The sequence below is a fragment of the Rutidosis leptorrhynchoides genome, unplaced genomic scaffold (assembly GCF_046630445.1).
Source record: "Rutidosis leptorrhynchoides isolate AG116_Rl617_1_P2 unplaced genomic scaffold, CSIRO_AGI_Rlap_v1 contig122, whole genome shotgun sequence".
NCBI classification, from domain to species: Eukaryota; Viridiplantae; Streptophyta; class Magnoliopsida; order Asterales; family Asteraceae; genus Rutidosis; species Rutidosis leptorrhynchoides.
In genome coordinates this window covers 73,095-79,633 of record NW_027266377.1, presented here as the reverse complement: position 1 = coordinate 79,633, position 6,539 = coordinate 73,095, and positions in this window count along the sequence as shown.

Genomic DNA, 6,539 nt, shown 5'->3' with positions numbered 1-6,539 from the left:
TGACTCTAAAGACCCACTTTGTATCAATTACCTTGGTATTTTCTGGCTTGTCAATCAGAAACCAGATTTCATTATCAATGATTGCCTTCCACTCCTCTTTCATGGCCTGTATCCACTCTGGAGACTTTTCTGCCTGTTTGTAAGTCCTTGGCTCAATGCTTGCAGTCATCACTTCTTCAGCTGTGCTTAAAAATTCTGTCAGATCAGGTACAGGTGCTGGTGGAGCTCTGTCATATATTGACTGCAGACTCCTCCTTCCTCTAGGTGGGGTGTGATCAATCTCATCATTGCTTCCTGTGCTTGCAGTGCTTCCTGTGCTCACAGGGGTTGTGTTCACAGGTTTTGTGCTCACAGGTACTCCTCCTGAGATTGAGCCAGCATTGTTTGGATTCCCTGCATCAAAATGGACAAACATATTAGGAGACACTGGTGATCCCTCATCATTTGATGAGTTTTCACTCAGTACCTCAAAAATAATAGGTTGTATTGGTATCTCATATAGTGTTTTTCCTGGTGTACTCACAGTAGGTTCCTCCCAATTCCACTCACCTAATTCGTCAAACCTAACACTAGTGGATATGATTATTTTTCCTGTAACAGGATCAAGTATTCTGTAACCTTTGAATTCTCCAGAACTGTACCCCATCATCACACCTTTAATTGCCTTCTCAGACATTTTCTTCCTTCTCTGTTCTGGTATATGGACATATGCAATGCTTCCAAACACCCTAAGATGATGCACAGTTGGCTTGTATCCAAAAAGAGCTTCAAAAGGAGTTCTGTCTTTCAGTGCTTTGATCTGCAGCCTGTTTTGAATGTAGACAGCAACAAAACATGCCTCTGTCCAGTATTTCCTGGGAACTTTCTTTGCAAACATCATGGATTTAGCCATTTCCACAATGGTTCTGTTTCTCCTTTCTGAGACCCCATTCTGTTCAGGACAGTAAGGCACTGTCTTCTGTTGGAATATGCCTTCTCTTTCACAGTACTCATTCATCTCCCTGGAGATATACTCTCCTCCTTTATCACTTCTCAAGCATCTCACTCTACAGCCTGTTTCTGATTCTGCCTGAACCTTCCACTTCTTAAACAACCCAAACAATTGATCTTTTGTTTTCATAAAGAAGATCCATGAGTACCTGGTAAAGTCATCAATAAACTCCACATAGTATTTGTTGCCAGCTGTTGACTCTACTTCAATTGGCCCACAGACATCAGTGTGCACTAACTGCAGCTTCTCAGTTGTCTTCCATTAGCTTGAAGGAAAGCTAGACCTATGGCTTTTACTCTTAGCACAGGGCTCACACACATATTTCATTTTTGCACATAGCTTAGGCAAACCCTTCACAACTTCTTTTCTCTGCATTGCAATTATGTTATCCAGATTTGAGTGACCAAGCCTCATATGCCACAGTTTTGTTGTTTCTGATAGAATAGCAGTGTAGAATGCCCCTTCAACATCTTCCATTCTCAGCTTGAACATTCTGTTCACCTGTGGTATTCTGTGTACCAGCACCTTCTGCTCATTAAAAATCAGACACTCCTCATCCTCAAAGTAAACAGCATATCTCTTCTCCAATAGCTGCCTTATACTAATTAAATTTTGATCTAATTCAGGGATAAAATACACATCCTCCAACACTGATTTTTCAGATTTTGTCTCCAATTCTACAACACCTTTCCCTTCAACAGCTACTGTTTCACCATTTCCAAACCTAACAACAGCATCTATACCTCCACTAGACTTTTCAACAAAAACTTCAACATTCCTAGTCATGTGATTAGAGCAGCCACTGTCTACAATCCACACATTATCCTTTTCATCATTTCTAACAGCAGAACATACCTCAACTGTGAAGGCACTTTCTTCTACTCCTCCTGTGTTCACACCTCCTGTGTTAACAGAACATTGTCCTGACTGTGGGCTGTTGTGATTCTGTACTGGTGAACTCACTGAATGAGAGTTGTTGGACTGTGTTGAAGCAGCAACTGAAGCAGATCCTGGATTGAGCTGATTCTGCTGATGATAGGCAATCTGAGGCATCTGATTGTAGTTCATAGTAGGCTATGCACACAGGTAATTTCCAGGTCCCTGCCACTGATTTGCCTGAGAATTCATTGATCCAGAGGCATAGTTTGCCTGGTACTGTTGCTACACTCAAATTGATTCTGAGAAGCTCCCAAGGGGGTGAAATTTGCATTCTGACTTGGATGTTGATAGCTGTTGCTGTTTTGTCTCAGCATAGGATGCACAGGTGGGCTTTTTCCATATCCTCTGCTCATTGGATTCTGTTGGTCATCACACCACCTGCTGTAACACACAGTATCAACAAGCCCTTTCTTCCTGCAATAGTTACAGATGGCTGCCTCATGCCAGAAACATCCTGCCTCAGGGTGGTTGTTCTTCTTGCAGTGCTTGCACACTGGAAAATTACCCCAGTTTGGATTTCTTGCTGCCTGATTGTTGAATCCCCTGCCACCATTGTTTCTTGATCTCCAGGACTGAAAAGATTGATTCTGAGGCATTCCTTGCTGATGATTGTGGAACTGTGGCTTCTGCATATAAGGAATAACCTGATAGGCCTGATTCCGCACCTGCTGATTCTGAGGCATGTACTGTTGCTGAGACAGTTGCTGGTACATATGCTGTCCTGTGTTGTCCTGAGGATGTATTGTTTGCACCTGTGCTTGATTTCCAGGCTGTGTGTTGCCTGTACCTGTTTCCACACCTTCCAGAAACTGATTCTGTGAACTCAGCAATGTGGAATCTGCTAGTGTCTAAACCTTCCTCCTCTAAAAGCAGCAACTACTTCCTCCTTCTCCTCCTTAACACCATATATATTCTCATGAATCTCTAGAGCATTAAACACCTCCTCTAGACTAACCGAACCAGAATTTTCTGAAATTCCCTATTCAATGGTGCTACTGTTGCCTCAAACCTCAATGGCATATCCTCAAACAGTTTTTCTACCTGCTCTCCTTGCTAACAACTATGCTATATGTTTTCATCTTCTGCAGAATCTCCATATACCTAAACCTAGCCTCTACCACAGACTCCTCATCCTTTATTTTGAACTCTCTAAACATCTTTTCAACCTTCTTCCCTTTGATTTTCCTAGTCAGGTCACTCTCTTCATATTCCAGTTTTAACAACTCCCATATCTTCTTGGCACTAACACAGCCTATAATTTTTCTCAACACAACCCTTTCTACAGAACTTTTCAGCCATGCTTTGGCTTTCCTATCTTTTTCTACCAACTGTTTTCTTCTCCTCCTATCATCCTCACCTAAATCCTCCATTCTAACCCCAATCGGTAAATCTCCAACTCCATTTACCACAACCTCAGTCCAACCTAAATCATTAAGAACTTCACCAGCCATCACAGACCATAAATCATAATCTTCCTCAGCAAATTTAAAAACCCCATAATTATTACTTGAGATGTTGAGATTCATGCTTACACAGGTCCTCAAATCTACCCAAAGCTCTTGATGCCACTGTTGGATAACCTGTAATCGCAGGTCGCCGTGGCTCTGATAGCGCTGTTGGAAAGGCTCTGAACCGCTGTTGGAAACTTTCTTGAACCATGACCACAGGACAAAGACACTGCCAATCACAGCTCAGTAAAACAAAACAGATGAAACTGTACTCACAGGCAAAGAAACACAGCAACTAGAAATAGCCCAGAAAAACGAGATGAAGAAGACGAAAATTAAGAAAACTTAAACTAAAATAGAATTGTAATCATATCCATTTGTGAAAGCGATTTGATGCTAAAACTAAAACTAAGGTTTAACGTTGGTATCTAAATTGTTTGGATCCTAGAAAACTAATTTTGGTTTCTGGGTATTCTAAGGTTTTCACTCACCAATGCAACCAAACTTTTGAAACTAAGAAAAAGATTAAAATGGCGATTTTTGAATTTTGCTTTCTATTGATTTTCTTAACTTTATCGCATCGCATATTGTAAATGACAGAAAGTCCTATATATATAGTCGAACATGCTCGTCGTTCTAATTGAAAGGAAAGCAAATTACAGCCTGGATTTTTGGAAAACTAGAAACCATTAACAGTAAAAAGAAAAACTAAAAGTGGTATCCTTCTTGCACGATTTCGTTTCTCTCTTCCCAATACAACTGTAAATTAACCTTTTGACTTGATCATAAAGCATATTCGAGTAAATCCCTCACTGTAAAACAGTAAAACAAGCAGACTGCACTTCGTCTTCTTCCTTGCGAAAAACACCATTTTTGTTGACTTTTGGGTTGACTTTTGTTCCGAGCTGAATCTTCTTCTGAACTTCATCTACCTACTACTAACAACTTCATTGAACTTCAACTTTAAAGGAAATAACACTAAAATTTGAATTTCGCCGTTTACTTGACGGCCAAGCTTTCTTTTAGCTACATACCCATTTTTCGATCGCCTTAGAACTTCAGTTTGAACCTTCAATCTCCTTCAATGGGGTGTTCTCAACATTTTTCCGTCAATAAACACAGCTGTCATGCCTTTAACTGACAATGCTTGATTTCCGTTCTTCACAGAACAACTCGAACTTACATTACGACTTCCAGTCTATCCCAGACAAAATTGAGCATACCAACTTCTTCGTTTCATCAAGACGAAGCTACCCATTTAACTAATTTATTGAAAACTGCAGAAATTAACGACTTGGACTGAAAATTAAAGATAGAACCCTAACCGATTTGGGGCTTTTCGATTTAGGGAATTGCTGGACAATTGCTCTTAGAAGCGTTGTAGGCGACACCTTCCTGAGCGTTTTGACATATGCCACAACCTCCGACTTTGCTCCGGCCGGTCCGCAGATCGTTTGCAGTGAATTTCGTCGAGAGCTTTTCTGAAACTCCACCCGAGTCCCCGAGTTTTCCAGCAGGTACTGCCAAGTCCTCCTGTTTCTGACGATGTGCCGTTTCGTCCTTTCTGCAGAAACACTTTTCTTCAAAACTGTTCGACCTTCCAGTACACTGTTTTGCTTCCATCTTCTTCGAAAACTCCACTAGCATCTTGTAGAAGCTTTCCACGATCAAATTGTCGAAGACGGGCTTGTTTTCTATTGACTGCTTCTTCTTCAAGTTAGATGACTTTTGTTGGAAGTTATCTTCAACCTTCAATTTCTTCTTTTCCTTCTTTCCAGCTGCGGCATGTGCTTCAATGACTTCAAGCACCTTCAGATGACTTACTCCAACAATCCTGTCCATGTTTATAGTTATGAGTTATCAGTCATTAATCATTATATAATGGCCATAAATTATCATAACACACTCGCTACAAATTATCATATTTTTTTATGTGATTTGTATACAAAACTAACGGGTCAAATTTTTAGGATTAATTTTGTTTTACTTTAAATCCTGTGATCAATTATTTATTATAAGATCCTTAAAATTTAAGAAAATATATAATTCGGTATTTTTTGAAAAAAAAAACAATTTCACCATAATTCAGATAGTAGCATGGCTGCCAACTGTTTATTGAGTGCATGCCGGTTTCAGGATGGCGATTGCCCTATACATCATCTATTCAACTATATCGCTCAAATATAACATGCGCCATGCAAGTACCTTTTTGGTTATTAGCTTTACGATTTCAGCCATCAAAGTCGTCGATCTTGTATGGAGAGACGTCTGTCCCAAAAATTACGACGACAAATCAAAGAATGTCTCAATTACAAATTATCGCTAATCGATGGAGAATGGAGTAACGTGATCTAACTAAACGTCATCCACTAGTTTTTTTAAATAGGAGTAATAGTGTAGTTTAGGCATTTTACCTTTAATTTAATAATAACGAGCAGCATTTCGAGAAGGAGACATGACTTCAAATATTGCTTAATTAATTGAACTTAATTATGTGTGAAGTTTGGTGATGAAAAAATGATGACGAATTAGATTTAGGGAAGCAGGCATTAGATTCAAAGGAGAGAATCACAAGGAAAGAGAGGAGAAGGGAAGAAATACCAAAAAGAAATAGTTTAGTAATTTTATTAAAAACATAATATATTTTTTTAAATAGGAGTAATAGTGTAGTTTTGGCATTTTACCTTTAATTTGATAATAACGAGCAGCATTTCGAGGATCGTACGGTGGTGATATTGTTTTTGTCCTCGTTTGGATTAAAATATAAGTACTATTCTCGTTCCGTTTCTTTTGAATCCAACTATCAAGGGACTATATTCCCATGGAAGTATTCCTCAGGTTAAGGTTTCGAGTCGCGCTGTCTGCGCAAAAAACGATTGTAACTCAAAAAAAAAACTATCCACGGGACTATTGGATCGATGATTAAAATATTGGCGAGTGAGATGCCTTTCTTCAACACCACATTTTTCTGATTTATTAGTATTTAATAGTGATGAATGAATGAATGGAGGGAATATGTTCATTTTTCATTTTACAACATAAAATATATTTGAATTTTGGCTCTCTCTGTGTCTCGGCTTTGTTTTTGTCTTTTCTCATTTATAGATCTCTTTCTCTATCTCCCCTCCCGGCATGGATTATATGAATCATTTTAAGTTGGG